Consider the following 10,750-nt stretch of genomic DNA (forward strand, 5'->3'; position numbering starts at 1 on the left):
TGTCTCCCCATCTCTGTCCCCCCGGCTCTACCTCTGCCCCCCACTGTCTCCCCATCTCTGTTCCCCCAGCTCTACCTCTGTCCCCCACTGCTCCCCCCACTATCTTACCTCAGTCAGAGGCTAACTGTCCCCTCAGCCTTTGCCCTATGCCTGCTTGGGCTTGGAGCTCGGCACGGTCCTCACGTGGGAAGCCCGGGGCCAGATGCAGGCCAGCCCGGGGCCCTGCTCCTGGGAGCCCTTTGTGGCGGCCAGCAGGGTGAGGGCAGGACAGGGCTCATGGAGGGGACAGCAGGGGGACGGCAGGCTGTGGGTGGACTCACCAGTCTGGGATGGCTGGGGCCTCAGGGCGCTGGGCTGGCCCACCCTCTGCGCAGCCCGACCCGCTGTGTGCCTGGCTCTCTGCGTCGGCCTGCTCCTCGTGACACCCTGCACAGCGTTACTTCCTGACCACAGCCCTGGGCCGGGAGCGAGGGCGCCCGCAGCCTGCAGAGACCGGCCTCACACGGGGTGCAGGAGGGCCTGCGTGCGGCTTCCAGGAGGCCCGTTTTGGCCAGGTGGTGCCCCCCACCTGTGCACCGTCACTGGCATCGGCTGGGGAGACCCCGGACAGGAAGCCTGCCCCGTTCAGGGCTGGAGACCCACCCCCGCAGCCTCGGGGAGCTGCAGCTCAGGGGTCCAGGCACCCGGCCTGACAGGGTGGCAGGCGGTAGTGGATGCCGTGGGGTGCTGCTGGGGTCCCCCCCGTCATGACCAAGGCACGCGCTGCCAGAGTTCACAGCCCAAGGCCCCTCCAGACTTGCCTTCAACAAGTGGTGCGTGCCTCAGAGGCAGCGCGTCCATGGTAACCTGTGTGGTCAGCTATGTGGTCTCTGCACAGAGCACCCCACGGGCACAGAAGCTGCTCGCTCGGCCCAGTCCGCTTTGCCAGCCCCGTTATGGGTGGGGTCCCAAGAGCACTCCCCGGGATACCCCTGCGTGCAAGCCTCCATCTCTGAGACTTCTGGAAGCTACCCTGACGCAGGGTGTATTCCTGCCCGAGCACCAGGGTGGCCCTGCCCTTGGCCACGCCAGCAGCCCCCAAGGAGGGGGTTCTGCCCGACCACCTTCAGGAGGAAGGGAGCCGGAGGAAACGGAGTCCTGCCGCGCGCTCAGGAGAAGCTGGGGGGAAGCAGGGGCGTGTGGGGGAGCACATCCTCCCATGAATCTGGGACACCTCACAGCGGAGCAACACATCTTGTGCGCCGTGCGGTGGGTGAGCTGGGGGCGGGCGCTCGGGGGACGCTGGCAGGGACAGCCTGCCACACAGACCTGGCGATGGGGGCTGGCACATCCGGCACTGTGTGTGCAGCAGGGGCCCTGAAAGCAGGGCGAGGACACCCCTCACTCTGAGAGGTGTGTGGTCCCAGCCCTGCCGGGGGGGGGGGGGGTCTCTTGGTCGTCAGTGTCACTTGCGCCCTCCTGTGTACCCTCCTGGGGAGGCAGGAGCAGGAAGACCCCTTTGCTGCCAGGGGCAGGTGCCGTGACCGCACAAAATGGAGAGGCTGCGGCCGCTTCCCCCGCGTGGGGTTCGCGTGCTCAGACTTGGGGGCCGTTATCCAGATGGTCACTTGGGAAATGGGGGCAGTAGTTTCCTGAAGTACTGACCTTCCGGTCGGCTCGTCTCCGCCTTCCGCCGCCCCCTCCCTGCGGTGCCCCAAACCCTGCCCTGCAGCTGCGGGGGGCTGAGCTGGAGGCCGGGCAGCAGCCCCCACAGCCCGCGGCACCCCGTTCGCTCTAGCACTGTCTCCGGCTGATGCGCCCTTGCCCCGTAGAAGATGGGCACGTGTTCTCAGGAAGAGCTCCTCTGGGGCAGCGCAGCAGGTGGGTCCCCGAGAACAGGAGACCAAGGGCAGCTCTGCCCGCTGATGGCTGGCCTCCCTCAGACTACCTTCTCCCGAGACCTGCTGCGGCCAGGCTCCAACCCCCAGCAGGGACAGGAAGAGAGAGCCTTCACCGAGAAGCAAACTGCCCCAGAGGAAAGAGCCAGAGACACCGACATCGCCGACGACATACGGCCTAGTAGGAATCAGGTGACGTGGCCTCCCCAGGAGCACCTTGCTCTGTATGGAGATTCCTGGACGCTTACATCCTGCCTCTCACCCAGCGACCTGGTCGGACGCGGCCTGGTCCTGGGCAGTTCTCTGGGGCCCTCCCCGTCGTGGCTCTGCACTCCACAGCCACCCAGACCTGTCTGCTCCTCGGAGATCGCACACGCCACCTGCCTCTGGGAGCACCTCACTCATCTGCTGCTCACACTTCTCTGGCTACTGCCAAGCCCTCAGCCGTACCCTCCAGACCCCCTCCCAGGTGACTAGGGCGCGCTACAGGCCAGTGTCCCTAGCCAGAAAAAATACCCTAGGTGTGATCCTAGCAGGGGGAGAATGAACCGGTGCCCTCCCACATTCTGGGCCCTATATTCCTGTTGACGCAGCCGCAAAGTGAATGCGCTTTCAGGTCCTGTGGCTTGCTACTTAACAGTGAGCCCGGACCTGCTCGGTGTGCCAGATGGGCCCCTGAGGCCTCTGGGCCGGGGGGGGGGGGGGGGGGGGGGGGGGGCGTTAGGGAGAGGCTCTTCCACTCGGTCCGGCCCAGCCCGGAGGCCTCTCAGAGTGTGTGGGCCATGATTCGGGTTCAGAAGTCCGTTCTTTGGATGCTTACCATCTGTGATTTTGCCTCTGCTCCTTTTCTCGTTCCTTCCGGAATTCCGTGCAAGTCCAGCCGCCTGCCCTTACTGGGAGCCCGGAGAGGCCTGAGGGACGGAGGTGCGCACATCCCATCTCCCAGCCATGGACGGGGGCCGGCAAGGTGGGGCAGCGTGCACCTCAGGAGGCTGGTGACCTCGGAGCACGGCCGGCCTCCCCCGCCACCCAGCAGCACCAGGCCGCCACCAGGAGACCCCGCAGAGGTCTCCGCCGCCCACCCTCACTTTCTCCGCCCCTGCAAGGACAGCCCTGGCAGGCGCACGCGGAAGCAGGGCCAGGCTCAGCCCCGACCTGTGCAGGTAGCTCTGCTCGCGGAGCCCCCCGTGAGGTTCCGAATTCTTAACCCAGGCTCTGGGAAGCTCCTGTCACCCGGCCTGTCAACCTTTGGTCTAAAGCTCTGTTCCTCCATGGCTGCTCCACACTGGCCACTGGGCGTCCCCCTCCCCCCACAATGCTGAGCGGGGGGCAGGGGGGCGAAGCGGAGCCCCAGGCCCTACTCTACCTCTCTCCCTGGATCCCCAAATCTGGCCAAGGACGGCCCTGGACGTCTACACCCGGCCCTGGCTCGCTGCTCAGCCCAGTGGTCATCCCACCCTACAGTGAGAAGCCTTCTCCGGACTTTGTGGTCCCTTGGAAAAGGAGAACCCTGGAGGGTCAGGGCAGTAGAGGTCACGGCCTGGGAACTGTCCGCTTGGCCATGCCCCTGGAAGGGCAGGGTTGTGATGAGAGCCCGGGTGCCGGCCTAGGAGGTGCTGGCAGGAGGACGAGGGTGGGGAGCACTGGATGGGGTGAGGGGTGTGGGGGGTCCTGGGGAGCCTGGGAGGAGGTTGGGGCTCCTAGTCCCAGGGCTGGTGCCTGTGTCGGGGCGCAGGATGGGGGCAGGAGAGGGAGGTGGTCTGCCTGCGGGGGGGCGGGGAGAGGTCCATCGCAGCCTTGCCCTTGCTCACACCTGCCCTGCTCCTCCCGGCCCTGCTCCACTGGACACGCCTGGCCATCTTTATGCTTTCTCAGGACAGAACGCGGCCCGCCCGGCCCTTGGTGCACGTCGGTGGGCAGGGTAGGCACTACCTACCCAAGGTGATAAAGGGAGGGGGGTCCCCAGCGGCGGGGGGGGGAGTATCTGAGCCCCAGGCTAGGACAGCAGTGGATTCGAGCTGCACGTGCTCCCTGAGTGCCCCACCCCCGAGCAGAGATCCCCTGAGTGTGGACCTCCCCGAGCATGGGCCCCTCTCAGCAGCGCCCCCTGACCCGGGGACTTGAGGGACTGCCTCAGCGGCAGGCGCCTGAGGCCAGGACAGGGCTGCGGACAGGGCTGCCCTTCTGGCTCTGAGCACACGGGCGGAAGAGCAGGACAGGGTGGCTGTCTGGTGCTGTCTGGTCCAACTTGGACCAGCACCACAGGGGGCCTCTAGAAGGCTCTGGTGGTTCCAGTCTGAGTGCAGGGAGGCCAAGGAGAGGTGGGTACAACACACACCAGCCTGGGCGTCCACACTCCTGCCAGGCCCTGCGGCCACCGGGCAGGGTCTTCCAGCTTCCCTGAAGGAAGCCCGAGGGGAGTGTGCCCCTCGACAGACCCTGGCCTGTCACTGCACTTCCTCACTGCCCCCGACCCCCCCCCAGCCTAGTGCAGCGGTGCAGCCCCTACGGGGGGTCGAGGGGTCCTGACCCTTCCTTGGCAGGAGGAAAGCGGGCTGTCAGCGTGGCCCTTCTGGGAGCTGCAGATAGCCCCCGCGAGACCTGCAGATGGCTGGGAGTGGGCGGGGGTGAGAAGCAGGTGGGGGGGCCCAAGGAGAGCCCCCAGGTAGAGAGCCCTTGAGAGCCGTCTAGGAAGACACCCCAGCCCTCCCACCGTGAGTGTGGGGAGCACGTGCATGCACGCACACAGGGCCAAGGCCAGGCCTGGGGGCCAGCTTTGTTCCAGCCCCGCTGCGGCGGCAGCAGAAGGCTGCCCACTGAGGCCTCACGGCACAGAGCAAGCATCTACCCCAGTGCCCAGGGGTACCAGACTCTGGGCGCTGCAGTGTCGGCCCCGTCCCAGGGCTCCTGGGATTGGCCTCACTCAGGCCTCAGTCCTCCTGCCCTGGTCCCGACCCTCTTCCATCCCAGGGGTCGGGGTGACACCGCCGCGGGGTCCGTGCCCGGGTCCTCTCCACCCAGCCAGGCCCCCTGCACCGTGCCCAGTGGCCACAGCGAGTTCAGGGATGCCCCAGCAGGCAGGACCTCCCAGAGAGCCTGGGACTTGCCCATGTGCCCACGACTGGTCTCCTAGGCGAGGGTCGCACAGAGAGAGTTCTGGTTCTGTGGGCCTTGGCAGTGGGCATCGAGGCCAGTGAAGATGCCTCCCGAACTCCTTGGCCATGAAGTAGTAGCAGATGGTGTCCAGACAGCAGTTGGCATCTGAGAGCTCGCCCGTGATGCAGAAAGCGTAGCAGATGGCAGCGGTGTTCAGGCCGCCACGCAGAAGGGCGGGAAGCAGGCCACGAACACGGCCAGGTTGTGGGTGGCCCTCCGGGTCGCTTCCGCCTGGTCGGGCTGGCGGTCGGCCTCTGGCCCAGGGCGGTGACCACCTGCAGAGAGCAGAGGAGCAGCACGGCCAGTGGCAGGAAGAAGCCCAGCAGCGAGAAGGCCGCGGTGTTGGAGCCTTGCCGGGAGCTGCTGGAGAAGCAGAAGCCGCCCTCCTGCGCCCCCAGGGCCCAGCGCAGCCCTAGCAAGCTGGCCACCAGCACCCAGAGCGCCGTGCGCACGGCCGCGGCCTGCCGTGGGGAGCGGAGCCCCCGGGCGACAGTGGGTGCCGCACGCACGGCCACGTAGCGGTCCACAGCGATGGCCGTGACCAGGCTGATGCCCATGTGCCCGTTGGCCAGGTAGATGCCCTCGGAGAGCTGGCAGAACAGCGTGTCTGCGGTCCTCCCCTGCAGGGAGCGCAGGAAGAAGGGCCCTCACAGTGAGGGCTCAGTAGCCAGAGGCCCTGAGTTTCCTGCAGGGGGAGGCTGGGGGGAGGGCAGCAGCACCTGCGAGCACCGCTTCCTTCCTGATTCTGGGATCGGTCAGCTGCCCCACCCTCGGGGAAAGGCGCCCTCGATTCTGCGCTGAACTCCCTTTGCAATGACCTGAAAGAAGCCTGTGGTGGCATTTGGGAGGCCGGCGCACACCGCGGCCTCCGCCAGCCTTCCCTGCGGTCTGTGGGGCTCCCGGGAGAGGGAAGTCGGGCAGAGAGTGGGGTGCGGGCCCCGGGTGCCCGAGCACTGTAGAGGCCTCTGGAGCCGGGACCCCACACAAGGAATCCTCGGGCTCCAGCATGGTTGCGTGTGAGTGAGACGGAAGTGTCGCAGGACAGGCCCCTGTAGCGGGAATACGGCCCTCAGACACTTCCTATTCTGGTTTCTCAAATCCTGGTCACAGCCCACAAAGTGGGTTTCAGAGTCTCAAACGAGGTGGGAGTCCTGGCCCTGGAGGATACCCACAGTTAGTCTGCATTTGCTGCCTGTGCTGGACGCCCCCCACACTCAGGGAGGAGGGCTCCCCTTTCCAGATCATCATCTCCACAGAGCTCCTCCATCGGGACGCTCCCCTGAGGTTCCAAACCTCATCATGCTCACCCCTTCTGAGACCCTCCATCATACCCTCACCCCCGCTCTGAGACCCCACCACCACGCTCACCCCTCTGAGACCCCACCACGCTCACCCCTCTGAGACCCCCACCACGCTCACCCCTCTGAACCCCCCTCCCCCCGCCCACCCCCCTGAGCCCCCCACCCCGCCCCCCCCTCTGAGCCCCCCACCACGCTCACCCCTCTGAGCCCCCACCACGCTCACCCCTCTGAGCCCCCTGGCTCCAGGGTTGGTACTGACGGAAATTAGCCTGTTTTCCCAGCTGAGCTGTCACCCCCACCCCCCCACACTTGTGCAGGTGTCTGAGGTAGGAGAGTGGGACTGGCCTCACCACTGCCCCCCGCTTAAGGCAGGCAGGGGGCAGGGCTGGCTGACAACAGCTGAGTGGGGGTGCCGGGGCCTGCCCCCTGTGTCAGCTCAGGGCTGCCTGGGGTAGTTTCTGGCAAAGAAAGTGGGAGCCCGCGCCGCCTTCCTAGACAGAGAACCAGCCTGTTTGGTGAGGAAACAGCCCAGGAGAGCAAGACCACACCACTCCTCCCCAGCCCCCAGCTCCGGAGAGTGAGGGGACGAGGGCGCGGCTGCGGGGTGGCGTCCCTGCCTCCAGGGCCAGCGTCCTGGCAGGAAGGCCACATGCCCAGGCACGCCCGCGCGCACGCCCCGCTGACCGCTGACCCACCAACATGTGGAGACGCCCCCAGACAGGTGACTTCCTGCCGCTCTGCTCCTGCCGCCCCTCCCCCAGCTGCCCCTCCTCAGGCCCACCTCCTCAGAAGCCGGGTCTCCAGACCAGCCCCCCCCCCCCCCCCCCGCTCCTCCAGGCCTTCTGGCCCTGCCCCCACTTAGCCCCATGCACCTGTGGGCCTCCACATGGGTCCCGCAGTCCACCCCAGCATCTCTCCCTGCACAGGCTTCAAGGGGCGAGGGCGAGCTCCCACCACCCCTGCCCATTCACAGAGGTAGAAACAGGCCCAGAGGACGGAGTGGCTGGGCGGCGACCCCCAGACCCTGCCACCAGGACCCCCTGCCCAGAGGCCCCTGACGAGGGGTCTCGTCTCCACCCTTCCCCACCACAGTGGCCCCAGGCACATCCTTCCTGGTCCAGCCTGACCAGGGTCCCAGCGTGGCTCCCCCTTCTCTCCCTGCCTCTCTGTCCGTCCCTGGCGTCCCCACCCGTTTCTAGCTCCCCACTCGGTCTGGTTTTCTTGATAGAATTTCTCATGAATTAAAGTAGCGTTCTGTGTACTTTGTTCTTGCTCGTGGCTGGGACACCCCGCTCTCAGCCACGTCAGTGGGGGCCACACAGGAAGGCCTCCTGAAGCGTCCTAACCAGCTGGCGGCGGCCCCGAGGGGAGCATGGGGTGGGCTGGGGCCTGTGTGTGACCGTGCTGCGGGCTCCCCCATGCCAGCCCCGCCAGCCCCACGGTGGAGGCCCTGGGCGCCTCCCCCAGCCTGCGCTCCGCGCTCAGCAGACCTGCCCTCCCGGCCACCACCACCACTGCTGGGCTCCCAGCTCCCTGTCCTGCTTCGCACCCGCAGAACCCACGGGGCAGCCTGTGCGGAGGATCTTTCTCGCCCCTTCCTCCTGGTCCTCCACTCCTCCAGACGCTTGGGGTGGGAGGACACAGGGTGACTCCGCTGATGACAAAATATGCATCATTGCCCTGTGGAGCCGAGCCTTCTAGGGAAGTAAGCAGGGGTGGGGGGGTGGGGGGGGCCTGAGTCACCCCAGGGAGGCTGCTGGATGTGGCCCGGAGGTGGGCCTAGGAAACGCTGCAAACTCCGGGCGCTCCTGTCCTCCCCGAGCTCCCCTCCTGTGGTGAGAACGATGCCCCCACCCGCCTGGGTGGCACAAAGGGCCTAGGAAGAGGGCAAAGGGCCCTGAGGACGGCGGGCTGTGCAGCCTTGACCCACCCAGGGTCGACTCCCCCAACTAAAATGCGCATCCACTCTGACCTCACTCTACTCTCTGGTCTGCTCCCTCTTCGTGCCCACCCTTGGGGCCCCCGCCTGGGCGCCGCGCTGGACACGGCATGGGGAGGCAGACCACCCAGGTGGGTGCGCCCTCCCACAGAGGGGTCATGCGCCCCCATCGACTCCCGACTCCTGGGCGTTCACAGAGCGCGTGCTAGGACTGGAGGCTTCTTGGAGGAGGCGGCACTTGAGCTGGGCCTGGAAGGTGGGAGGAGGTGGAGATGGGAGGGCTTTCTGGAAGGGGGACGGGGCTAGCCGGGCAGGGAAGGGGCAGCTAGCCTGGGGGAGGGGCAGGAAGGGGGCAGCTTCTCTCCCACAGCCCGAAGCACACCGCAGGCAGGGGAGGCGGCCCGACAGTCTGCTCTGAGACCCGGCCCTTTCCCCAGGGGTGGGGGAGCTGAGCGGAGCCCCTGAGGGCGGGCCAGGGGCCACCTTCGGAGCCAGGTGGGGGCCGGGTGGACACTGCTCTTTCAGGACCTCCCCTCCCCCATACCGGAGCCGAAGCACAGGCCCGCCAGGCCCGCCGCGCTCAGCACGAGGCGAGTCTCCGCTCACGGCGGTGCCGTGGCTTCCCTGGTGAGAGACGGCGCCACAGCCCCGGAAGTCCTCCTGACTGGGTGCCGCCGGCCCGAGCCACGGCCTCCCTTGCCCCAGCCCTGCCCCAGGCACCTGGGAGATGGAACCAGCCAGGCGACTGGAACCCGGGCTCAGCCACAAGTCTAGACTCTGCAGAGCTGAGCAGAGGGAGGACCCAAACTTCCGTGGCCGCCGCCACCACGGACACGTTCTGCTCCCCTCGTCCCAGAAACCGGGTCTGGGGACTCCTCCCCCTCCCGCTAGTCTGGCTGGAAAACCAGATGAGGATGCCACGGGGCTGGGGGGTGGGATGCCATGGGGGAGGGGGTGCCGGGGGCACCATGGGGCGGGAGGGGTCACGGGTGGGGGTCAGCGCCCCCTGCCGTCCATCCCGAGCCCCCTCCCCTCCTCGGCACGGAGGCCCTGCCTCGGCCTGCTGGTGGCCCCCCCTTCCTCACAGACCCTCCCACGCCGGCCCGGCCTCCTCCCGCCACGGGAGCTGCTCCTCCCTGGTGGCAGGCTCGCGGCCCTCCCACGCGCGGGAGACACGCTGGGACTGCGCCCCACACCTGAGCCCCTGCGGCCTCTCCCGAGGTCGTCCCCAGGCACTGTCTCCCATTAGGGCTTCTTCCCTCCAGTAGCCCCTGGCCCTGGGGTCTCCCCTTAGCATCAGAGGGAGGGGACGGTCCCACCTGCCTGGCCACTAGCCCTCTGACACCTACCCTGTACCCCAGGACGTGGCTGGGGTGCAGGAAAGCCAATGATAAGAGCCCCCCAGCCTCCAGCCAAAGCCCCGGCCCGGGCCCGTGGGGAACAGCCTCGGAGGGGGCGCTGGAGGACGGCCGCCCCGTTTCCAGAAGCTGGCGCGCACACCCGTGGCGGCAGGAGGAGCCCTGCGTCGTCTGGTCAGCCAGCCGGCTCTGACATTCCCTGGCCTCCGGACCTCTCAGGCCATCTGCGACACGAGAGCAGCGCAGCCGCGGCCCGACACGGAGGCCGCGGGTCCAGGACGACACTCGAGCCCCGGGGTCCTGGGTGGGCAGCCCTGGCTCTGGCCATCCGGTGCCCCTGCTCTTGCTCTCCGTGCTCCCCTCAGCGCCCCTCGGAAGTCTCTCCCCCGAAGCCCCTCCTCCCACCTCCACCCCGCACCCAGGACGGCTCTGCTGGGGCGCCGCAGCACCCGACTGAGGCTCTGGCCAAGCCGGGCGCTCGGAGAGCGTGTCCACAGTCCTTTCTGGACGGAGATTGGCCCAAGCAAGGTGGGGAGGGGGCTTTGTCAGAAGGGAGAAGCCACCACAGGACAAGGGACACTGGGCATCTTGGGGATGTGAGGGGGTCGTGAGGGGGTCGTGAGGGGGGCCTGAGGGGGGCCTGAGGGGGTCGTGAGGGGGGCCTGAAGGGGTCCTGAGAGGGTCCTGAGGGGGTCCTGAGGGAGGCCTGAGGGGGTCCTGAGAGGGTCCTGAGGGGGGCCTGAGGGGGTTCTGAGGGGGGCCTGAGGTCTTGCTGACTTTGACTGGGCTGCTCCCACCTGTGGCATCCTAGGTCACACTGGGGGTGTGTGCATGGGAACAGAGGGGTCTGAGTGTCCATGGGGGGCTGCTGTCTTGTCCTTCCCACCCCCTGGCCCCCAGCCTGGCAGACACACAGGCTGAGCACGGGAGCACCCTGAGCACCTTCCTCCCTGTCCCTCCTCCAGCAGCAGCAGGGCGCAGCCTCACACAGTCTCTGCCCTCAGACACTCAGGGACCAGGGCTCGGGGCGGCCGGCCTCCCCCACACCTCCCACCGCCCTGCTTGTGCTCAGCTGCGCCTTTTGCCCCCAGCTGGAAGATGCCTCGGGGCATCTGGACA

The 10,750-nt window shown here is 67.6% G+C and overlaps 1 pseudogene; it reads right to left on the minus strand.

Moving 5' to 3' along the window:
• Positions 1-5,006: 5,006 nt before the first annotated feature.
• Positions 5,007-6,041, minus strand: LOC116637608 (annotated as a pseudogene).
• Positions 6,042-10,750: the final 4,709 nt, after the last annotated feature.

The sequence above is a fragment of the Phoca vitulina genome, unplaced genomic scaffold (assembly GCF_004348235.1).
Source record: "Phoca vitulina isolate PV1807 unplaced genomic scaffold, GSC_HSeal_1.0 scaffold1, whole genome shotgun sequence".
NCBI classification, from domain to species: domain Eukaryota; kingdom Metazoa; phylum Chordata; class Mammalia; order Carnivora; family Phocidae; genus Phoca; species Phoca vitulina.